Here is a 25,638-nt window from a genome sequence, read left to right on the forward strand (position 1 = left end):
ACAGAGTTAGGAAAGTATTGAAACAAAAGCCAGTACCTTATTACCTTTTTTTTTTTTTTTTTTTTTTTTACGTATTGAAAACATTCTCCTTTTGAGAAAAAAAAAAGTAGTATCTGATCAAACTTCATTGAGAAGCTTCTCAGTGACTTATATACTTAGGAAATTATATAGGAACTTATAATTTTCTTGAAGTTTCTCAGGTAGCAAAGACGTGAATGCCATTTAGTAATTTACTGTTTCACTAGCTCTCTGAATCATTACAAGATTTAAAGCAAATTTCTTGGCCATCTGTGTATATTCTCTAATTACTTATTTGTGTAAGTTCCAGGCAACAAACAAATTAAAAAGTTGAAACTATTATCATTGTTTTCTTCCCACTGTGCTGAAATACAGCCAAATGCTGGACACCAGACAGAGCACAAGTAAACATGTCTGGGGAGAGGTACCTACATGAACCACAAAACCCATGAGATCTCAAGAGTGTTAAAAACAATGTGGGACAGTTTCACTTCAGCAAAGCATATATTTATTTCCCCTGTATGTCATACAGTGCTTATCTTGGTTTGGTTTGATTTGGGTTTTTTGAAAATTAGTTGAACGTTAAGCGTTCTGATCTTTGGGTGTGAGGGAAGGGCAGTTGGGAATGCTCCACTGCGCCATGAGAATGATAGGATTTTGGAGAGCTGAAATATTGAGACTGCGGGATTAAGTAAGTAAATCACTGTACAGTTAGACCCTGATACCTACCTGCCAGATCAATAGCGTAGTAATTCTAGTTTACTGTCTTACTGCCTTGTGACATTCTCTTATTACTACTATACCAGCTTTCTTATTTTGCACTGCCTGAGCATGGAAAATGGTTTTAGTACTTGCAATGATTATAGCCTGTAGGCTGTATAAATACAGCATTATGAATACTAAATTAATAGAAATTTAATCATTTATTTTATCATCAGATGAAATGCTACAATGTAATTTGAAAAATCAGTGGTATTTTGCTAACAGTACAGGTGAAGCTATACATGTGAAGACTATGCAGTGTGACCCAAGATGTGTGCATATTTTATAATGGCAGAAAGGCTGGGGTGGAGAGTTGAGTTGAGCAAGAAAAGTGAGAACTAATCACTGACTTCTTACTGCACAGTAGTACCGGTCAGCATTTACCCATAGATTCTGACTTCAAAGTCATGGTGAGCCTTTTTCTTAATGTTCATATTCAGTATTTAAATTGTTGTGAGGATAGTACAAAGGTTTTCCATTTTTTGTTATAGACATGCTGTGTAAAACACCATTTATTTCAAATGATGCCCTGTGCTTGTGTACTACAGAAGCAAAGGCAACTCACAGTGTGGACAGAGTTTCCATTTCATTTCTTCTTGCAAAGACAGATACACTGAGGACAAATAGATACACTCCACTCCCACCTTGTTCATTTTTTTCATATATCTTAATAAAAAAAAGAAGGTAATAYAGAAGAAAAGGAGGTTTTCCGGAAGGGACTGATGTATTTCCATGAAAGGAAGAGCTAACCTCATCCTGTTAAAAAATATCTTGTGTCTTCACCTGTCACTGCTAGACTACCATTAGGCTTACCATTTCCCTCTCAGCCCAGCCTGTAAATTCAGCAGATCACCTGGTCAGAGAGAACATTCCGCCCACACGATTCACACACTTCTCACTTCCCCTGTGCTTTAGAACCCCACATGCTGACATCTGATTAGGCCCAACAAGACAAACAATAGTGATGTTTCTGTATGAATGTATGTACAAAAAGTGAACATTCTCCTTAATAAATTTCACAGGTATTATGGGAGCCAAATCTGATCCTCAAGCCATGAAATCTTCCTCTCTGGTGAGATGAGAGAGGTAACTTAGTAGCTTTCTTGTTTTAGGACATGCTAATTCCCTAATTATATTCTTGCAAACTAGATACCTGAGGCCAGTGGAAAATGCTTCTGTTCCAAGGCCAGAACGTGCACCTAGGTCTGTAGTTTATTACTACTAGTTGCAATCTATTTTCTGTAACATGTTTGAATGTTACAGAATGTTACTCCTCTCTGTGATATGTTTTCCCAGTCAAGCCTATGATAAAAGTATGTTTAAAAAAAYAGGAGGGATGTCCCTCCTATGCACTTTAGTAAGCAATCATACTCCATTTTTCACAGTTCAGAGATCCTCTTCCGAACAGATTCACAGATAGTTTRTAACTATATTCCACCTTACGTTTAAGAAGTTTAATTGGCTTTTTTATAACTGTAACTTGTCTGATTTTGATTGAATACAGCTCAGCAGTTAGAGGAGAAATCTTCTGTACCTTTTAAACAGACTTTGGGATATTGAAAAAGGTTTATCTTAGTTTATTGAGGCTACTTTTCCCTCTGGTCAGTGTAGGGTTGGGAAAAGAGGGTCTTCAGGGGGTATTTCAGAGCAGTTTCTGCTCTGAGTTGCTTTCTTGAGGGATCCTTAGAGAAGTAGCCTTAGTAGAAGTAGAGGGAGCCTTAGAGAAGATCAGTACAATGATCTTTTATAAAAGCTAAAGCTAAAGTTAGCTTTTGTAAATACCATCCTTTTGCTGTACCTCAGTATTCAGAGCAGGCATGTCAAGCTGAACAATCCTTATATCTGAACATAAATTAATAGTTGTCTTGTTATTCCCTAAACCTCAAGGCTTTCTTGTGTCTCTAGGTGATGTATGTTGTATTGAACTCTCATGCCTGAGTTACCAGAACAGTATTGTGCACATGTTGACTTCCATTCAAGAAGGGGATAAAACAGAGTAGGTACAGCTTTCTGTTGTTTCCCTATCTTTTCTTGGTAATGACTGCTTCCATAATAGGGATCAATAAATAGCATAAATATTTCTTCCTTGACTTCTGTAGTGTACAGTCTGTAGCATTCCACTRGTGTCAGTGCTGTTTTTGTTATATTACTGCATCATGCTATAACTGAGGTGCTTAAAAGCAAGCACTTCTCCCTTCAGTAGAGGTATCTAACAGAAGGACAGAGCTGAGGGTGGCCACCTCCTTTGTTGGTCCCAACAAAACCTGTCACAAAATGTTAGTCAAGATCTGAAGATCTTGACTGATATGTAAAGAYTGGCTATAACAACAAGGTAGCAAGAATACCTCAGATGAATTATGAGAATGGAAAACCATGAGAATGAAAAAATGGGAGCCTTTTGCTCTAACACCTGCAGTCATGATAATACATKGCAGAGTTAAGGATATTTTAACTAAAGCAGAATGAAGTGCTGGTTACAGGCCAGTTCTTAGCACGAAACATCCTGTTGACAACCTCAGCAGAAACATCAGTGGTAAAAAATGAACAATTAAGAGTGTTTTTTAGTCCTTTCAAGTACAGTATCTTCAGTTCAGGACTCGGGGTCAGCAATATGGGCTTCTGTGGTGTTTATGCTATTGCGCTCTATTATGTTGCTGATCTCCCCAAAGAATTTAAGCATTTTCATTCTTTGTCTTTTTTATGCAACTTAGCACAGTCATTAGTGAGATGAGAAGATACAAACTAACTGGATGTGTAGTTGTCTGATACACTTCCTTGTGATTCTAGAAATGGAACTGGGAAATGTCTAACATATGTCTATTTATACATCCTATCTAATGACTGCATAGTATTTTGTGGTCAAATTCATAACCCTTACATATCAGGTAAAAGCTACCAAATTTATTCTGTTAATTTGTATAGAATAGTCCATTAATGAACAATACACAGTACAGTATTCTGTCAACAACTTGTGTATATATTACAATTACACCCACAGTACATTCGTAAACTCTTGTAGTTTTACATAAAACTAGCACCAAGAGGATCTTCCTTGATGAGTGAGGAAGTGGCATGATCTGTCATTAGTTTCCTCCTAACAAACAAGTATCTTCAACCACATCTTTAGACTCCCACGCCATTGTGGATATCAAGATGTTCAGCTTGGTTTATTTTAAAGGTCATCATATGAGATCTAACACACAGTTTCTAAACTATAAACAAAACAATACTCCACAGAAGGAAAATATAGATTATCGAGAATGAGTGAAACTTAATATCAGTGTCTAAAAATAGACTCTGGCATTATTTTTATGACTTAAAAACATTAGCAATTATGCACAGGGTTTGTTTCTACTGTGAGATGAAGTTCAGGTGTGTGTGAAATAGTTTTATCTATTTTATAGCAACACCCAACATAAGTAGTGTTAAGGGTATATGGAGCAACCGCTATGAAGAATTTATTAAGAGAACAAACATGAAAGCTAGAGCAGCAGGATTCACAATATGCAAAGGCTGGGGAGATGGGGAGGAACACAAAGTTGACTGAACCATTTTTCACAAGAGCAGAGGAGAAGCTGGAGTACATCTACAACATTTTGTGCTCCCTGTGACACAAGATGGATATGGCAAAGGAGGAGGAGAGACTCAAAGAGTGGACTCAAGTCATAATCATGACACGGGAGAAAGACAAATTTTACATATAGCAGCTTAAAGAAYGTATTGTTGTGAGAACTAGTAAGAAGTTGTAATAGTCAGGGATCCAGAAATGGGGTTACATGAAACCAATGTCATAAGGTAAGATTATTTACCATCTCCCTGAGCACCTACACTGATGATCAGTGCACATCCTGTTTGTGGAGAGGTTCACCAGCACTTTGGTCTTTAGCGCTCTTACAGGATTTCTTAGAAGAAAACAATTCTATTTATCATTTCTAATGTCAGACAAGTGGATGCTCATATGAGAACTTGCTGCTTCACTTAAAGATAAGGACACGCAGGTGATAAAGTCACCAGTACCAAGTGGGAACTGTCTGCAGGCTCCCCCAGTATAGTTATCTAGTTAAGTTTATCCTGCAGCCAAGGGGTTGGTGCAGCTTCAAGAATGAGCTRCACAGGCAGCACAGCACAGACCTGTGTCTATTCAAGTTGACTGTTATGTGTGGATCACTTAACTCCTTGATGTACAATATCTTCCAGTTAGGATCACCTGCTTCACGTATGGGAAACAGTGACAGTTTCTTATATTTGATTCCTAACAAMAGGTTATTTAAAATGGAGATAAGCATTGTTTCAAGTTTTTTCTAACTGATTGTAAAGCTTTAGAGTGCATTAAATATAAAGTATGAAATACTGGATAAATTAGATGGATTAAAGTAATGTATTTTGGATCTAAGTTCTCACAAACTTAGAAACTATTTAGGTTTGGAATATTGCCTCAAGCCATCTTCTGCTTGAAATTTTAAAATTCTGTACTTTAAAGGAAGGAACTGGTATTCAGTACTTCCTGGGGACTGCATGGGATTGTTTGTGAAACATATTATGCTTCTGCTGAAATGGAGATGAATCAAAGGATGTCAAAAAGGGGTTTTGAATGACGACCAACTAAGGAAGATGCCATCTGTCCTTGATTCTCATAGATGTACTAGAATGACATTGCCTATGCTCAATATAGTCTCAGTATATACTTGAGACTAATTATTCACGAAACAAGTAACACACACTTCTTAGAGCTGCCAACTAAACCAATGTATCATTTAATTCAAATAAACATGTCAACAATTTTTTTCTTAAACAAAAATGGATAGAGGTATAGCATCTATTGGCATCTATTCTGAGCACTTTCATTAACTTCCTGAAACTCATCAATAGTTCCATCTCTTTACAGTTCCAGTTCCTTTGGTAGCATAGACATGTAGTATATTGTCAAGGCTCACTAATAGGCTGTGGTTCAAATCAATTTGGCTTATGCTGTTAYTGCCTCCTGCTTCTTGGTGCAGTCTCCATTGTGCATTACCTCTTCCACTGTGCCAGTGTAGCTGCTTGGTTGTGGTCATTCTTATTTTTCAGAAGAATCCTTTGCCTGATCTGATTCACTCTGGGCTACACAAGTAACTGGTGGCACAATAGTGAGCGTGGCACCTAAGCAAGAATGGTTATGCGGGAATGGAGAGTGTGTAAAGAGGGAAAACATGGACTGATGAAGCCAACGTTCATCACCTAGGAAAGGTCAATACAGCCACAGCCTCACCAGCTTCAAGCCTACAGAAATATCTCTTCACACCTAATGTTTGCATTTGTAGGTCTTGTTTATATGCAGGGTTCATATTAGTAAAATAAGAGTTGTAATTCTGCATCAAGTTATCTCTACAACTGTTGAGAATCCTGGARACAGTGTTCTAGAATAAAGACCACTGTTCACTGGGAAACCGTTTGCTATGCAAGTTCTGTGATTTCTTAGAGCAGCTAGGACAAATGTTGTTTCTATGTAATTGAAGTTGTATTGTTAAAATACCAGTTAAAATGACTGGCTACTAGCAGAACTCCCAGGCCAAAACAGATCTCAGAGCTGGTTAAACTGCTCGAGTATTTATTCAATTTTATAGGACGTCGTGCACCCCTGCAAGGAAATCTGTGTTGCAAGCGTTCTGCTAGCAATAACTAATGTAGCTGCTTTAAAGCCACACTGGCTATACCTGCATGAGCTGAACTTCTAAAAATGCCTGTAGTGTACATACATTCTCAATCACAATGGGAAAAAATTGTCGGGAAGGTATCTGCATTATTTGACTGTAAAATAGCTGTAAGGATTTGACTGTAAAATAGCTGTAATGCTGACAGAGTAGCCATCCATTTTGATACACATAACAGCAATCCGAATTTATGATGGAAATCTCTGTGTCTGAGGGTAGATTGTGATTTTAGGAAATACTGTCATTTAAATGTTAGACGTTTATTGCGTCTTGCTTGTCCACAATAGGGGTCGTGGGAGCTGATAAACAATTCAGTTTTAAGTATAGGATCCAAAATAAACACGTCGTTTTTTTCTCTTTTGTTCTCCACCTATTGCATCTTGAAAAKGAATAATATTTTGAAATAATTACTGAATCCACAGCACATTTGCAAATGTTGTTTAGGGAATTTAGTCTCGTGGAAAAGGTTCGGATTAGTACCTCTGTAGGCTGAATTCCTCTGCGTATGATTCAGATATAATGCAGTCATTGTTTTACAARTGTATGTTATGGAGTCGATTTGGGACAGGTAACCCTGACATCTCTTCCTCACCCTGCATCACCCTCTCAGTTCTTCGTGTGCAGCTATGTGTACAACTGTTTGGCTAACTAGACTGAGGAACCGATGCAGGTTAAAATTAACACAGTAAAACATGGTGTTTGGGGAGGGGGGATTTTTTGATTCTTGGGGGTCAAAGGCTGCTGCCACTGGAAGAAATGGTCCTGAAACTGCACTCCTCATCTTAGATGACTTTGAACCAAGCTGTGTGCAGGATGAACAGTTCCTGGGGGCTATCCAAGGCCCCACAGCTCACATTACCAGATGCTTTGGACAGTATCTTACTCTTAAATGAGATGAAAATAGATTTATTTTTCAGTACAGAAGTGGCAGCTCCAAGTATTTAAAGAATAGATATTGGCAACTACAAGTGAGCTGAAGCTCAGTAGATACTTGCCTGGCTAACAGACAAATAACATTCCTGTACAACGTGAATTGTTTTTCCTAGCATTTAGGCACGCAGTTGTTTCTTGACTATWTAACTCAGATGCTTAGCCTATTCGGTATACACATAAGATAACTAGATTTACTATTTTTGGGGAGGATAGTGTGCAACAAACTAAAGTTATGGCAACTCAACACATGGACAAAGATCAAATATATTTAATCTTGCAGCAGTTTCTGATTTAACTGTTTTTAATTGTAAAAGRTTATTTTAAAATATTTCTGCCAGAGGCTTAACTTTACAGATCATTAAAATGTAAAGACTTTTTCCAAATGATCATCAGTTTCTCTGTTTAAAGAATCTGCCATACAGTTGCCTATCCCGTATTCATAAGGACTCCTTGTGAAATTTTACTCCTTTTTTCTTTAGCTAAATCATGGTATTCATTCATTTTGTTTCAGGGTACTAAAATAGCCATGGTAACCAACTGTCAGTGAAAACCTTGTCCAGTCTCTAGAGTAACAGGAGCCAACAAAAAGAAATACTTTTCTTTCATCCCTTTCCTATGGTTGTCTGATCACTTGCCACAGAAAGCAGATTATTTTGACAGAACCAGGTTAGGGAGTGGCTCCATGTACTGTCAGACTGGCCCATCTGAGGGGATCTGGCAACTCTAGGCCATACGAAGGAGTTCACCTCTTAATACAGATCAGCTACAAACATCTGACTATGTCCTGAGGTTCATTAATGCTCCTTCTCTGCTCCCTCTCACTTCAAAGCAAGAAGGACAGAAGTTCCATTATGAAGATGACTTGTGATATCAGTTCTCCTTTCCAAAAAGAAGATGCCAAAGAAATATTCAATTTATGGCTGATATTATTTCTGAACAATAAGCTTTAAGTTCTGATTGCTCTAGACAGAAAAATGAATTGATCTTTTGATTTACTTGGCTGTGAGTGAAGCCAAGGTTTGCAGAGAGCTCCTCCACACTGGACTTGTCCCAAAAAGCATGAGGGATGGAAAAATGTAGAGAGAAGGCAAAGGTTCAGGGGAAGAAAATTGAAAGAAAACTTATTTCGCAATCTACACTAACCTCTCTTCAATCCTCTTCGATCCTCCTCCTGAGGATCTATTATTTCCCAGACTAAAGGAAGTGATGACAACTTCTCCAACATGTCTTCCTAATGAATCCAAGTCCTTAGAGCTGCTGAGATAGGTAGCAGACAAATTAAACATTGCTATCTGTGGAGCATAAAACATATCTGGGAAAGCTTATAAACTTTTTGACRTTATTCACTCTAACCTCTAAGGCAGTTTGGCAAAAAAAGCTACAGTTGGCTGCAGTCTCTGTGTTCCTACCACATCTAAATAAGTCTTGCTAAATAGAAGTTCCTCTAAAAGGATTTATGCATTTTAGTTTTCATGTGACTTCTGGCTCCATACTTTTGTCTATAGAATAGAAAAACCCAAACACAAAGGATTGCCAGGAGTCATTTCTAAAGGGAAAGATTTGGGAGGGAGGAATAAAACAAAAATGCTTCTCTGTTTCCTGAAACAAAAGCATATTCTTTGGAATCTCTCTGACTGCATATAGATTGTTTAGTACATGAAAGGTATTCACTCCAGAGTCCCACTGCCTTTCAGAAAATATACCAGGCTCTGGCAGTTATCACTGAGGAGGCAAATGTGACCTGTAACCAGACTGAGAGTTAGGGATTACCTCCTACCTTAGACCAATATAAGTACTATATTATATGAAGTAATAACTTAGCCTAGYATTCATAAAAGTAGAGAGTGAGCAGCTGCTTTACAGTTCTTTCCTGAGTGTTAATAGAGCCTTTAAAAATCTGTCTATTAWTTTTTTCCTACAAATGCTTGTATTGTGTAATCTGGTTTGGGGATAGGCAAGCATTCTGGATCTTGGAAGTTTGTAAATTTATGTGTGGTTATAAAGTAGTCTGCATATTTTAATTTTTAATTAAATAAACTGTAAGAGTGAGGACTACAAGTTTGTTCATACAAAACCATTATGCAACTGCAGCAGTATCTGGGGTGGGAGGGAGGAGACCCCCTTGAAGACTAAGCAGAATGAGTTTATTGTAATGTGATCTCAACTACGTGTGAACCTTTTTAAGTAGATGACTCCTTGGTCTCCATAACCTTCATAACACATCTGAATTATAGGTGGATGTTCCTTTTTGGAAGAAAAAGGCAACATCATGTGGTGTGCACAGAGGCAGAAGTCTAACTGATTTCACTAGGAGTTCTGAATACCTATCATGGAAAATTTTTACCTTTTTAAAAGAAGATCTGAATTTTTATAAGAACTTTACACAAGCCCTGTGTAAAGAAGCCCAGTTTTGCACATTTAATAAACATGATTTGCAAACAAGAAGCCAAAAGTATGTATTTGCAAGCTGGTCACTTGAGTTCTACTCAGACTGTTTAAATGGAATCCTCATGGTTTCAGTTTATCAGAGTTTTATTTAAGGAGAAGTTTTTTTGCCATTGTTAACTGCCTCTTAAACCACTTTTCAAGAATTATCCTTTAACTGCCTTCCTGGAAAAGCAGCAGACACATCTCTATGCTCAGACAGTGATGACTGCTGTAGTTTGATGAACACCTCTTTTGGTGTCAGTGCTCCTCAGTCCCCAACTGTTCATTCCCCAGATCTATGTCACTAGCTCAGTTGTGGCAGTACAATTGTTCCTGGGATTTTATGGTAAAACAGATTAAGGAATTGATACAGATTAAAAACAACCTCACCATCACACATCCCACCCTTAACCATACAAACAGTTGTTTTGGAGGGATGAGGGAGGAAGAGAAAAAAAAGGAAGGGAACAAGCAGCCAGAGGCATGGGGGTTAATCAGCTTTGCTGGCAAAAGAAGTATTTGTCACACTACATCCTGTAGGTATTTATTACGTGGTTGACTTGGATGTCTGTGCTATTAGAACTCTATTAAAGATTTGCCATTACAGCTAGACCGAGGAAGTGTAAACCATACCCGCTTGTTCCAGCAATAAATACCTCATCTGTCAAAGGGGAGATTTGCTATTATAGAAGTGATGTGGTGTTTCTGTAACTGGCCTTGGTGAGATAGAAGCAGTCTGTTGGAGCTGCAGTATGAAAACTTATGCGTGCACACACCATGGCCTGTCCATGTGACTATATATATTGCAAAGGTAAAGCTGTTGGTAAAAAAAATACTTAACAAGCCTAAACAACTTGAGAATTCAAGATACATTTTCAGTAGCAGACTAATAATATTGTAGACTAAATCCCACTTATAATGAAAGACTGATAAATTTATAAGGCATTTTGGAAAGGAAATCTATTTTTGAAGTAATTTATATACTTTAGACGATTTTATTTTGTTTGTAGCTAAGACTCTTATCCTACAATGAGCTGTAAATAGTCAAGCTTCATTTCAAGGCAGTTCCATAGGAACTTAGTGGTTGACAGGGTTATCGTTCGGGTTAATTAGGAAGAGCATTTTGGAGTTAGGGCGCTGTAACTAAAACTCAGAAATTGTCTTTGATGTGGAATTTTTTTTTTTTAACTTGTAAAATGAAAACAATTTTTCTTTAGTTGCTGTCTGCCGGTTTTGCCATGTCTGAGGAAAGATTATAGAATTAGTGACTCAGTTGTAATTTAAGCCATATTATTTTAAAATAAATTCCCTTTGCCTTTTTAAATAATGACAAGTCCTGGTTAAGTATCCTGAACTGCCCAGCTTTTCAGTTTCCACCAATTTTACTTTACCATTCTATTGTCTCTTTCAGTAACAAGAGGCAAAGTCAGTTTACATAGGATAAGAATCGTGCCATTATCTTCTATTTTTAGAACTGAACTTTTCCCCCCAACTTTAAAAGACAAAACACCATGTGAGAAGTTGACTGCTCTCATCATATTCCAGCTGAGAACAGAAATAAAAATTTCAGCAACATCACAAATAAACCTTTTTTCTCACGAGACTTGCCACGCATTTTTTTCTGACAGAAAGCGTTCAGATGAATGTCCAAACTTTTAGATGTTTATCTGAACTATACCCACAWTTTTTAACCTTTTCTGGCTCTTATTTATATCCGAGACCAGAAAATACTCATCAGGGCTAGAGCTTGGAACAACGGTCATCCCTTGAGGATAGGCTGTTTGTTTTCAGAGTTACTGGTGTGAATTGTGGGGAGGGAGATAAATCGATGTATTGCTGGCTAAGTGCTTTAAGGATTCTTTCGAAGAGAATAAAAATTTTGTTCATGAAAGATCACCTAAGCTTCAGTACATTTTTCCTGATGATTTACTATTGCATATTGCTTATTTCTGACAATGATCCTTTGAAGAGATTATCTTTCTCTTTGCTGAATGCAGAATGTCACTCTAAAACTAAGCGAGCTTAAAAAGAGTAAATCCTGTAGCAAATAATTCAGTTACCCTATCTTTATCACTTGCAATAAACCTCGTTATTTACTTTTCAGACTTGCTTTCTCCCAGTTTCACTATTGATCAGATTTATCAAAGGTTTTCTTCTAAAGTCACTCTACAGCAATGTAATCACAGCATTTATCCTTGAGATACCATCAGTTCATTAACTGGTTAAAAACCTGTTCAGTGTTCCTTTTTACTAGCATTTGTAAAGAACGTGGATAACAACAGCAATGAAGTGTTTCTCTTGAGCTATTGCCCCTTGTGGGCATGCACTGTTACTAATGCTGCTCTTGAGCTTTTGTTTCATGACACAAAGCATTTGGCAGCAGTACTAACTTATCCGTGGTCTGCATTGCTTATTCCAATCACTACACCACCCCCAACAATTGCACTGACGCAGCTTTTTGTGGGGCCATCCTGTGAATCCGATCAGGGAACTTACCTGACCTTAAAAACAACAGCAGAAACCCCCTGCAAAAATAAGGAATTAAGCTGGGTCAGTTCCCTCATCCAGCTCTCAGGGTGGTCTCACAAATGGTTGTGCCAAAACAGCTGAGCAGGTGGCATGCTCCAATGGTACAAAGTGAAAGAAGAAACCATTAAGCTGGTRTTGCCTAACACCATATTCTTACTAGTCTCAAAGTACAAACAGATGTACATACTAAATTTATTTCCTAGAACTTGTTGTTCCTCCTAATAACCTTAATAACTAAATTGCAGATACTAGGTTTAAAAGGTAAGGAAAGGGGTTTTGAGATGGTATATTTTATCATGTAGCCTAAATGCCTTTATTTATTCAAATTGATTAAAATAGTGTTGGAGAAAGCTCTACACTTAAAGTATCCAGCTGACATTTGTGGCCATCTGTCTGACTGTACTGATCAAAGGGCTGCCTCTTTTGTTAATTATTCTTTAATTGCTAAATTAATATAATCTTTGGCTTGTTATCTGGCTCAATAAAGATACGTGTTTAAAACAGTAACAGAGGTCCTGCAAGTGGTGTCAGGTCTGGTTCTGTTTCTTTAGATCAGTGTATATTCTGGCATTCATTCAAACTGAACCAATTCTAGTGATTTCTGTACTGTCTGGCTTGTGCTGGGTTTTCCTGCAAAGTGTGAAGGTCAGAATATTGTGACTGTGCATTTGCTGCCTTGCATTTATTATCCATAGATTGTTCTTTGATCCAACCTGCAGATACCATGTGTTCTAAAAGTTTTCTTTTCTTTTCCTTTTTTTTTCCATCACTCTACTCTTTGAAGCAAGACAAGCAACTAAAAATTCCAGTTGCAGTAGCAGATTCAGCCTTATCTCTATGTTTCTTTTCTAAGATGGGTAAGCTCAGTTGGTACAAATCACAATTTTTATGGAGAAGGCGTGCAGAAAGTGCAACAACAGAGGAACCAAGAGAGTCAAAGCCCTGTCCTTCACGGGTCTGCCAAGGCTTCATTGCAAATTAGGTGCATATGGAGAGAGCTCTGGTGCACACACAAAGGATATCTCAGGGGACTGGCTCTGAGATGTAGGCATGTGGGTTGTTGGTGAAAACGACTAAGGTGATGAAGTTACTAAGCAAGATACAGGTTCCTTCCTGATTTCTAGTGTAGATATGCATTCAAAGTGAGTTAAGAAAGACCTGCTTAAATAGCCTAAAGCTATTTAAACTGTTTAGACTAAAGTGGCTTACTTCAACTGTAACTGAAAAGGCAGTGATCACTCACTCCTGCAGCTGTATAGGTGGCTGTGAGAGGTAATCTCTTCAGCAACTGGACATGCACTCCTAGTCTCAGAGGCAGTGAGGGCAGGACAACAAACTTCTGCTTCCAGAGGAGAGTGATTCTGTTTCCGCCAATCCCCTTGTACTGCCTCTGGCAGAAAATTAACATAGCAAAAATAAGTGAAACATTTTCCATTTTCTTCTGGTTTAGTGAGATAGGCCAGCTCTCTGAGGGTTGTTATGAGGGAAGGAGCATACAGAAACCCTCCTTTCTGTAGCAGGCAAGTGTTGGTGTATGTTGGTGCAGCTATCTCACTACACYTTTATTCTCAGTTCTAATGGTCTTTAACAAGTCAGGCTGGGTGATTTGTGAGTTACCAGCTGAAAGATGTTAACATTCCCTTGTCAGAGATACCAGATTTAGTGAAATTTCATTTGTGTAATTTACTAGCTGCTGTATTAGTGTAACCTGAAGCTAAACTATAATTTAAGTCACTACTGAGGCCGTGAATTATGGTGCTCATATGAAGATGGCTAGCCACTGATGGTTGGATAGCTGATCACAGAATGGTTGAGGAATGGTTGGAAGAGASCTCTGGAGATCATCTAGTCCAACCTCCCTGCTCAAGCAGGGTCACCTAGAGCATGTTAGACAGAATTGTGTCCAAGGARGGTTTTGAATATCTCCAGAGAAGAAGACTCTACAAGCTCTCTGGGCAACCTGATGGTCCTAAGGATGGTTCTGTAGTACTTATATCAAACTTGGATTAAACTGAGGTAGCTGTGCTCCCTTCTTTGTGCTGTATGCTACGGTATAATAAGTCAAATCAGGGACTGAGACAAAAAAAATGCTGTATTTGGAGAGCTGTTTTTTAACTGGTTCAAATCCCTAACCTGACTTACTGCACAGTGCTCACATCAGAGCACTAAGGGTAGGGTGGAGGTCCAGACCATGGCAACTGTGAATTAGGTTGGTTTAAGGTACTGTAGAACCACATCCTAAACTGAAGCAGAAAAAATATAATAGATTCTATTTAAGAACACTGAATATTTGAGCCTTGCATTTCTTAGGACAACCACTACTGGGAAATGGAGAAATATAAAGTGCAACAAAGTCTAAATCCTACAAAATCTTAATCTTAATTTAGTTTTTAATAYCAAGTTATAATTGGGCAGATCATTTTATAAATACTGAAGTCGATTTCCCCRAAAGAAATTATTCCTACCCTTTTGTTTAAAGACTTGTCATTCTGATTATTTTTATGGGTTAATTAGTTCATTTTCTCAACTATATTTATGGGATATTTTCCCTTTAACTAGTTCGACCCATAACCTCATGTTCTGAGAGTTACTTAACCTTTGATCTTGTACAGTTTACTGGCAACCATTCCTTTCCTTTTAGGGTCTTTCCTATTTGTGATTCTCCTGGAAATATAAACCACACGTAACTATTATTTCCTAATTTGAAGTGTCAAATGGTAAAATGATATTAACATTTAGTTAACAGAAGAGTTTTAGATATCTCACAAATTTACTGACACTGGGAACACTGTACATTAATATTAAATGTTTGAGGTGATTTACTATAATAGAGTTTGTAATCCCAGGTTAAATTCATATTGAAAGATTCATCAAACTTATTTTCCTACTAAAGGATTGCTATAGGAAAGAGTTAACATTGCTTAGGTACACTATATGAGGTTCTATGCAGTAACAAAATTGGATTTCTTTCAAGTTTTACTATAGTAGTATCATTTTTTGGTTTAGAATTGCTTTCTACTCCAAATCATATTGGAGCTTAATTTTAAACTTTTACTGTCAATTTTAGAGAAACCTCAGTTTAATTTGTTAGGGCATTTCCAATCACAAGAAACCCAAGAAATCCAGTAAGACTGTTTTTAGTATTCTGAAGGTATATAAATATCAACTTTGAAACTATTTTTAGTTTGATCTTTTGTCTGATTCACTGCTACATACCAATAGTTTTGCACCAAGCACAGTCAGAGTCTGGTAGCCAGTTGAACTGGGTTTACAACTTTGGAAGCTGCTAGGCGGATAACTTTCATGTACTGTCTTGACTAGAAAAGACTCATTTACAGTTTATGGTCATACTATAGCAGACACACCCCTCCCTTTGTGATAATAAATAAGAAACAGTATTATGTGATAAGGATCTTTCATATATAGACCATTTTTGGAGGGTGCTACTGTAAAATTTCTTAATATAGGTAAGATATTGCTCAGGCAGTTTCCCATTTGGTGCCTCTGGTCTTTTCCTTTTAATCTGTTTCTTGAGCAACTGTATAAACCCAGAGGATTAGAATCTGCCTGTAGGAGCGCACCAAGAAGGGCAGCTGTTGCTCTGTTCAGCATTTTTTTGCTGAGCAAAAGCATGTCAAAACCATCAGGACAGCCTAATGCTACTACATGCTAAAAAAGTCATGCATTAGAGTGATTGTGGTTACATACAATCCTACTGACTGCTTCCTGCTGAATCCTTGCCCAGCAGAAACCACTTCATAGCTGATTGATTGTTTCTTATCTTTAATTGAGCAAAACTGGAGAAGATGTTTATGTTTTAATTCAAATGGAAAACTAACTAGCAGATTCCAGAGACTTTGCCTTTTCTTGTCTGTGAGTACAGTTAGTTCAGCAGAAGGATTTATTGTAAGTTAATGAAGAAATGTTTGTGAAAGTACTGGCACCTCTCTGTATTTCATAATTTTATATGTTAGTTTATAAATAGTAAAATGACTTTTCCCAGAATAACCTATTCCCATCYTTTTGTTTAGAAACCTGTCATTTTGGTGACTGTATGGGTTAATTAATTCCTGTTTTCAACTGTATTTATAGAATATTTTCCTTTTAACTGCTTTAGTGCATAAGCTCCTGTTCTAAGAGAAACTCAGCCAAATGCATACTGCTGCTATGCATACTGTTGCTAAAATACAAATTATTCCTCAAGATTCTTGCCTTCATTAAAATACTGTTCTTTTACATGATTCAAAAAATGTTTTGGACTAGTTGGGTGCAGACTGAGCAAGACTGGAAAAAAGACATGTCTGTTTTTATTTAAATCAGAAATAGGCTGATATCATCTTGATATCTGTTATCACCAGCTGGTATGCCATGAACATCTATTTACAGTAACAGGATAGCAGCCATACTACTGTAATCTTTTGAAAACATGTCCCTTGTTCTCCTAGCTTGGATTTCATTTTGGTACCCTCTATTCCTGCTATGTCAATCCTGACAAAATGGAGTCTGTCTATATGGCTTCTATTTTTCATTAGCTTATTTGCCTTGGTTGTGTGCAGGACGCTGTGGCACCTAAACACAAGGATCTCTCTACCTTATTCTTCTCTTGTACCATCTTCCTCTTCTAGACTCTTTATTCATAATTTTCTGACTTTACATTAAAACCCTTATTTCTACTGTCTGCCCACTTTCTTTGTTTCCAATAGGATAAAAGTTAGATCTCACATCAGCAGGAGATATTTGAGCTGGAAAAATGATCCCTCTTTTTAATAATGTTTTGCTTGGCTTTTAGTCTATAAAAATAAAGGGAGACAAAATAGGCAAAACAATAATCTGCAAGCTTTTTTCCCCTTGTAATTAGATGAATTCCCAGTTGGAATATCTTTCTTCCTGTTTTCTTGATTTTTTTCTTTTTTCTCAAATGGTCATTTTAAACTCTCTTTCTTTTCCTGATTTTTCTCCCATTGTATTGTTTATCAAGAACTGTATCTTTAAAACTTCATTATGCCCTTATCAAAGAACACTTTACTCTGTGCCATGCCAAGCTTCTTTATATCTTGCAGGGGGAGAGGGTAGAAGGCATAGAGGGTTACATTTTTTTTCCTCCAGATTCATAGCAGTCATTGCTAAAACTCAGATTTCTTTTAGCCTTCCTTCTGTGATAAGGCCATGAAGATGGTTCGCAGAAGTGTATGGCATCTGTTCAGATTTAGGGTATTGGGTGAAGCCATACCAAATCAGTTCTGACCAAAACCTCTTCCCAACTGACAGTTTGGCATTTAGTCAGCAAGCATCAATATAAACCAAACATCTCCATATCTGGTATCATTGTGGCAAACRTCAGAGTTCCTACTACAGAGTGAAGATCGCTGGAGTTTAAAATGTAGGGCACACGATCTTTTGTAGGTTGCTGCCTAAATTGTGCTTCTGTGCTAAGTACTTCACTCTTTTCAACCCAGCATCTTTCACAAACCTTTTCTTCCTAGTGGTTTTGTATAAGAATCTTCTTTTTTTTTTTTTCAAGGACAAAACATGATTTTGCTGTGTTTTTGCTCCCTCATATTAAAATGTTTTAAAATTCCATTTGTTTGTCTCCTGCTTTTGGGCTCTAGACCCTACTGGTCAAATATACTTGGTCTCTCTTCTTCAGGATGGTTTATCTACAGTATGTGGGTTTTTAAAAAAAAAATACCTTTTTAAATCCCCCACTCTTAATTCTCCCATAATAGCTTCTAACTTTGGTATAGTGCCTTTCAATTACTAACCTTAAACTCCTTATTACCAATCACTTGGTCTTTCAATAGAGACAACCAGTTTTCATTCTTACATTCTCTGTCTCCCAGTTGTTACTACCATTCTAGATTTGAACTATAATGACAGTAACTAGGTGTCATTTACAGCATTACAGAGAGTAGCCTGCATGCTGAACAAATTTTTAATGATTCATTTTTGTAATTGTAATTTTCTGATCAACAGATTGTGAACCTTGGTATCAGCAAATGCTTTATTAAAAAAAACAAATCAGAAGAAAAAATTAATAGAGTTCAGTTTTGCACCAGTAACTCATAGAGTCTTGATTCCTTTAAAATTTAAACTAGATAACATTTTAAGTGATAGAGACATATAGTATATTCTGTTCCTAATCATAATTGCAGTCAGTCAGACCCAAGCAATTTTAAGAGCATTATACAATGATTTTGACCACTGAAAGGTCTGTATCATGCCTTAGAATTGAAGCATCCTTTATTTTAACATGATTCATTGTGAATGTCATTGTTTTATAAAATTCTATCAGACAAATGTAATTTTCCTTATGTATAGGTAACTTACTTGTTTAAACTTGGTAAGAACCTTGTAGAATTATTGAAGATAAGACTGCCCAAATGATGTAATAATGTTGAATTCTTGCTGGTTTTCTTAATCTGAAAATATTTATTCTGTAGCCTACCATTAGTTACCTCTTCATGGCTTATTGATACTAGTCTTTCTTAAGATGTGGGACCACTGGGCCACGGTCACCGAAGGAGCATGCATTAGGTCAAATACAAAAGATACTAGATTTATTTTGTATTTGCAGACAGATAATTTCTGATACACACAGAGACCTCACTGCACTTTCAGGCTCTTATGGCCTTTTTGAAAATGAAAGCAAAAATATTTATCATATGATTTGTGTTTGTTTACTAAGTGACAGGAATCCCCAGGATAAGATTTCTAGTCTGAATATGTGTTAAAAATAGTTTTATGTGAGCATTCACTGAAACATACTTGCTTTGGTCGATATAAACTAATAGCTAAACCAATCTTTATACATATCTGAGAAATAAATATATTGGATCTGCAAGTACTGCAAAAGCAAATTAATTTTAGAAGAACCAACCTTTACTGAGTAGTATTCTGCCAACACTTACTGGAATCTCTTTGTTAAATGAGCAGCTCATTCTCCAGCTTGCAACAGTACTAAGATAGTCTGTATTTTATCAGTTGTTTCTTTCTGTTTGTTCTTTTCTGCTTTTCTTAAATCTTTAATACACAGTAGTACCTTTATCAAACAATCCCATCTGATGTRTAAGGAGCCAGAGGATCCAGTTAACTCTATTCCTGGGAGAAAGCTGGGGCAGAAAGGTACCAGAGCTAGCAGCATAGTACCAGATAACTGACTCTACTGAGAATTGATTCTGTAACCAAATCAAATAGTTAAACCTTCCAGCTCTTGCTCTGTCAAAGGAGAATCAACCCTCTTGCATGCAATCTGGAGAGCAAGCGAGGCAGAAACTTAATCAACTCAAAGCTGAGGGGCAGAGCTGTTAATGAAAACTACTGCTGACTATATCAGTGCTGCTCCTCTTCCAATGCAAAGGAAAAAAAAATAAATGTAAACCACCTGGGCAGCCTGTTTGACTTTGTACTGAAATAGAGTACAGCAAAAAAAGACACACAAGCACCTGCCACAGCTGGGACATGGCAGTCATGTCCAACACCTGTTGCCTCAGCTGAAACCTGTTATGTCCAAATTAAGATGGGTCAGAAAGCTCTTTAGGTGCAGAGTAAGCATTTGGTGTCAAGTGTACGTGATCTAATGACTGCAAAAGGGATCCAGTTCCACGAAGACACAAGGTAGAAGTCCAAACTAGCAGGGAGCCTTTAAAGGGTCGTGCTGCTGCAAAGCGTTTTGTTTTATGTTGGCTTAGTCTAACCTGAGACAAGGACAAAGGAGTGATTTGCGCATGGCTGACAGCCTGCGGAGTGAGCCCATCAGGCTTCACACAGCAACATACGTATCAAAAAAATGCATTAGTAATAGCTTTACTCCCATTGCTTATTATGAATTGTGGTGAAAAGTTGTAATGGAGGAAAAAATGTTCTCCTACCACCTTTCAAGACAGTTAATTTACCGATAAAGAAACCTAAAGAATTTTAATTTACCGATAAGTGAATGCTGTTTATCATTTACTAAGTTACAGTATACAATAATGTAAAGAATCCTCTAAGCACATGAAACTGGTTATGTCTGAGTAAAGCAAAGGAAATCAAATGTGTATCTGTAATACAGAAAAACTGGCATATCTTAAACAGCATATAATTACACTTGAACAAAACAGAACCAGACTGTAAGAGTAACTGCTGTACGTGTCTATAGTAATAGCTAGACAATCAGATATTGCAGTTCCATTTTGCTATAGTACTTGTGTGATGCTCTCTCTTTTCTAACACAAAGAAAAACATTAGCCCAAGTCACCTAGCCAGGCTGCTCAACTTTTGGAACAGAGTGCATAGTAACCATTCCAGGCTCGAGTCCTTTCTCGGACGCATTTGCAATCTAAGCAAAAAGAGAAACAACAGAAGCTGTGTTATCCTCATGGGTGGGGGAAACTAAGGCAGTGTTTTACGTGACTTTACCTACGCCACTTTAAGAAAGTCTGAAAAACAGACTACAAGAAATTAGAGCATGGAACAGTATTTTCTATGTCCCAGTCCTATACCTTAAGAAGAGGACTGACTCCTGGCTCAAGTGCAAAATTAAATTGTGGAAAAATAAGTCTTAAATTGCTGCCTTCGTCTTTGTATCAAGCCTAAGAGTTTTTAGGAAGCCTCATTCAGGTTCCCACAAATATTGATCTTATACAGACATCATTGTGTACAACCTGAAAAAGAACAAAATCCTTTAATAATCTCTGTTGTCATCTAATTTTACTCATAAACCACTTTAGGCTTTGTAAGAACCAAGGCTCTGAGGTATCTAAAAAGGTAACCACTTCAGAAGCAAATACCTGTGCCTAGAGTGTCCTTATATTATTATCAGTAATAATGCTGCTGATAATTTTATTTTGCTTTCACATGATGATTTGAGAGCAAAATATTATGAACAGAAGTTCTGTGGAAACAGACACACAGTTAAGAAGTGATAAATATCTAGACCTTTTAGTCTCTTACGTATTCGTGATGGTAACCTCCAAATGAAACAATTCCAACATGCTCCTTAAAACTATAGAAATATAAAGTACATAGAACTTTGTGAAGTAATGTCTGCTTTACATGGAAGAATGTTAAACAAACAATAAAGTAAAGCAGTAATTATTTAATGTAAAAAATACATTGAAGAAAAATATAGTAATGTCTACTAATACAACTTCAGTAAGTTTACGGGAGCAAGGGAACTTCCTGGGGAAAACTGTAAAATGGTTAAATGTGACTCTGTGACCTCATTAAGTTTTTATGTAGGGTATGTGTTTATCAACACACCTTGTAGGCAAGCTTTTCTTTCTATTTTGTAATCTTGTTATTACAAATGCCCCATTGATGAAATGTTGAATGCAGTATCTAGGTAGGAGTGTTGTAAATGTCAGTCATGGTATAGAAGATCTTAAAAAGGATGACTGCAAATTTTCTCTAAAAACTTAGAATTTATCAAAGTCTGCTCGAATCACTCCTTTTTACTTTATCTTGTTACTATGTATTGTAATTTCTGAAATAGGACAACTCCCCTAAGTTTCCTACAAAACTTTCCTATGCAATCTACTTTTGTTTTTGTTTTCTTTTTAATTCCCTGATGACAAAAGTTTCACATTTCACCCAGGCACTGGTAATTAGCCAAGGAAATTATTTAAAATGCCAGATGTCACATATTAAATATAAATAACCTATGACCTTGCATGCAGAATGCAAGCTCCTTTCCTATATGACTGCTGAATTTAACTTTCTTAAACATAGAATATTAGATTCTATACTGAAACAGTATCTTTCTCCTACTTAACATCAATCTGCACACTGAAAAAGTGGATTTGCCTTGGTAGCTATGAGAAATAAATGCTATGATATTGGTTTGTATGTCACCTTAAAATGTGTTTGAGGACATTGCATATATTCAGATTGGAACATAAACATCCTTTAGGAATGCAGCTTGCTGTGTTTCCTTATTTTAAAAAAATCCCTTGTTGCACTTACGCTTTTTTCAGTAGTAGCTGTAAAAAGTGTAACCATGGAGGCAGCCAAAGAACACTATCTGCTGATTCCAGGAGTCTTTCTGTGTGCTTTCTCATCTGTCCATTCTATGGCACGCTGGTGTGTGTGGCTTCTAAACAGGTCCAGACTCAACCACAAAAGGGAACGAGATCAAGAATATCAAATACAACCTTGTGCATTATATTCTTAATTTGGGGCTGTTTGGTTTATTGAATCATGCAGAACGAATGCCTGACCATGCTTCTTCCAAAGCCTATTCTGGCTACAATTGCACAGCTGGGTTTGATTTGCTGCCCATAGGAAGGGGGGAGGAAGCCCTATTACTCCAAAACAAATACAGATTTGGGATGTGGCTGCAGATCCAGAATTCCTAGCTATCCAGCATAGGATGATGTGTGGAAAATAAAACACAGCACAACTTAGCCCTCAGGTTTTTGGAACCAAACGTCACAACACGCCTAGAAAATAGCCCCAGTTTGGAAAAGATTCAAATACCACAGGAAGAGTGTTCTTTCCTTCTCAAGGCACATGCACTAACTCCAGCTCCTGACCGGATCAAGGTGTATCCCCAGCTGGATGTAATAACACAGCCTAAAAGCAGCAAGGACAGCAACCATCTATTTATATAAAATAAATAAATAAAAGCACCTGTCCCGACAAAAACACCAGTGAAATAAAGTTGCCCCTGTTGCTGCCACTATTTCATCATTCAATAGCAAGTGAAAGCCAAAGCAACCATCCATGCGGTGGACTTCAAGCGCAGAGGTTGACCTAAGCCCCTGGACATTGATGTAAGCCCACGTCAGTGTTTTCAGGGCTTCTGCCAACTCACTCCCAGTCACGCCCCAATTACTCTTTAGCTCTCTGGAAAGGCTTTGAAAGTGCTTTTCCTCTTACAAATTTAAATGCAGAAAGGATGTCCATTTTGGTGCAATAAGACAGAGACAATAAAATGAAAACATGGTGAAGGCAAAGGATATCACTGACAAGAAGCAGAAGTTCTGGACTCAAAGGCAGTTGGATATATTTGATTTTGAAATAAAGAAAAAAATCATAAAGTTTACTGTAAACTGCTTACAATTCTGCCTTAACTTCTACATATTCTATAAATTCTTAGGTTGTTAGCTAGAAGGCTATGACATAACCAATTGCTTTATCTTAGGCTATATAGTCTTTTTCCCTTTTAACTGACAGCTGTTGAAATTTAGGTAGGACTTAAAGCACTTCCTATTGGCCTGTGTATATCATAGATTTCTAAATGAATACCTGGCTCTAGCAGAGGAGAAAAAAAATTGTCTTACAAAAAGGGGAAGGAACAAGACAACGATGTACAAATTTTTAATTCAGCACAATGATTAGAAAATACACTGCGAGCACCTTACCAAAGGATCTGGATCAAATCCTTGTTTGTGTTTCAGTGCCCACTTACAGACAGAATGAGCCTGTATTTTTCTCCAGGGACATACATAATGAATAGTCTACTGGTATAGCAGAACAGGAAACTGCTATGGTTACTCCATGTGCTGTAATTTGATCTAACAATTATCTAACAATAAGACCAATCTAATATTTCTGCTTTGGAAACATAAAAGATTGCCTGAAAGATTTCAGGCAAAAATCAGCTGCTAAGAGCCATAGTCTATATAGCATAATACAATGAAGTGTTCATCGTAGGCTTGTTTTCATTCAAGAATACATGAGGGGTGTTTTTTTTTAACCGTGGTTAATCCAATTACACATCCTTTTCCAGCTTGTTTGTCTACATGACCTTGGATTTAGAGTCAAAAAGACACCAGCTGCATGTGAGCTTATTTTAAAGATTTGGGCTTGCTTCAGGAGAGGAGGGAATTGGCTACCCTAGSAAAAGCATCAACCTGCTGATGTAAGTATTGCAAAAACAGTTCCTGTAGTTGCTCGGTAAGTTTAGGTAAAGGAATAGCTAGTCACATGTGGGAAATGACAATAAAAAGGATGGTGTGTTACGATATTAAGCAAACTATAAAAGCTCTGTGTTCAGTGCACTAGAAGCAGCTTCCTATTTTCACTTGAACAAACTCCTCCTGCCCCAAGTTCTAGAGTAACACTTTTTTAAATATGATGCTTCAGAATCGTGAAGGTATAAAGTAGTTTTCACTTATGCCTGCTTTCTTCAGCATAGATTACCAATGTATCTTCTGAGCACAGGGATTGATGGAATTAACTGGACTCTGAAGAGCCCACTGGACTGAGAATTTTACACTGTAGCCAACTTATCTYCTTGCTGGCCTTCTTTCCTCACTTTCATTCACAGGGCTGTAAACAGAAAATCTAGCTACAAAAACACGTGAGGAATTGTCCTGTGCCTGTTTGGATCTGTCTAAATAGCAATAAACACAGCAAATAAGTAATRACAATAAAAACGGCAATGAAAGACTCTGTGCGCAGAAAAAACTTGCTTTTTCTATCTGCATAGCACATGATTCATTCGGTGCTGTGGGACTTCTTACACTGCAAGTTCCAAACACATTAGGTCTCTGCAATTAGTTTCTATAATATTACCCATTGCTGAGAACAGGTGTTCCTGCTATGAGAACAAGCTGTGAATTTTCTTTTGCCCTTTTCCTTTCAACCTGAGCACGAGGTAAAATTACACAAGAAGGTGCATTATTGGGCAGAGCATTCTGAAATTCCTATGCTCTTCTTAATAACTACTTGGTTTGCCTTGCTGATAGGTGTACATTGCAAAAAAATATTTTTTTTAGTAGTCTCATTGCAGTTGCTTCACCTCTGTTTCCAAGGAGTCTGGAAAGTAAACAGCTAACAGTTTAAAATATTTTGGCCAGCATTTATTATCCAAGTGATATTCCTCAGCTGATACCAACCTACCTAATTACTTTAGTCATTAACTGGCACCATACTAGTTTAATCTATAAAAACAAAATACTACTTGCTTGCATGCAATCTATTAAGACTTTAATATAAAACCTTTACTCCCCTCCCCCGAAGGATTTTACTCCTGTATCTCCTCACAGGTGGAAGTCTGCGATTCCTATTCGCGCCTAACAGGGCAGTCTCACACGCCGGCTTCCCCTCGTCCCCCGGACCCGCCGGGCGCCCAGAAAGCGCCGCGACCCCCAACGGCCGCGGCACCGGCGCGCGCCCGGCGCAACGGCTCCGAGGCAGCTGACACGTGACGCGCGCGGCGCCGCTGCCCCGCCCCTTTGTGCTCAGCTGGCTCCGTCCTATTGGGCGCTCGCGCCCGCCCCCGCCGCGCCGACCAACCGACTACAAGTCCCGGCGGCCCTTTGCGGCGACGGGCGGTAGCGGCGCTGCGCGAGCG

General features: G+C 37.7%; 1 protein-coding gene across 1 annotated transcript in view; it reads left to right on the plus strand.

Moving 5' to 3' along the window:
- The window catches only part of DUS2 (dihydrouridine synthase 2), a 60,795-nt gene extending 36,071 nt beyond the window's left edge, over positions 1-24,724 (plus strand). The window contains exons 15-16 of the transcript XR_014895341.1: positions 24,070-24,201; positions 24,473-24,724. The gene's annotated coding sequence lies outside the window, so the exon portion shown is untranslated. The remainder of the gene's footprint in view (positions 1-24,069; positions 24,202-24,472) is intronic.
- The last annotated feature ends 914 nt before the right edge of the window (positions 24,725-25,638 follow it).

This window comes from Rhea americana, unplaced genomic scaffold, assembly GCF_003343005.1.
Source record: "Rhea americana isolate MKP2758 unplaced genomic scaffold, rheAme1 scaffold_172, whole genome shotgun sequence".
Taxonomy (NCBI): domain Eukaryota; kingdom Metazoa; phylum Chordata; class Aves; order Rheiformes; family Rheidae; genus Rhea; species Rhea americana.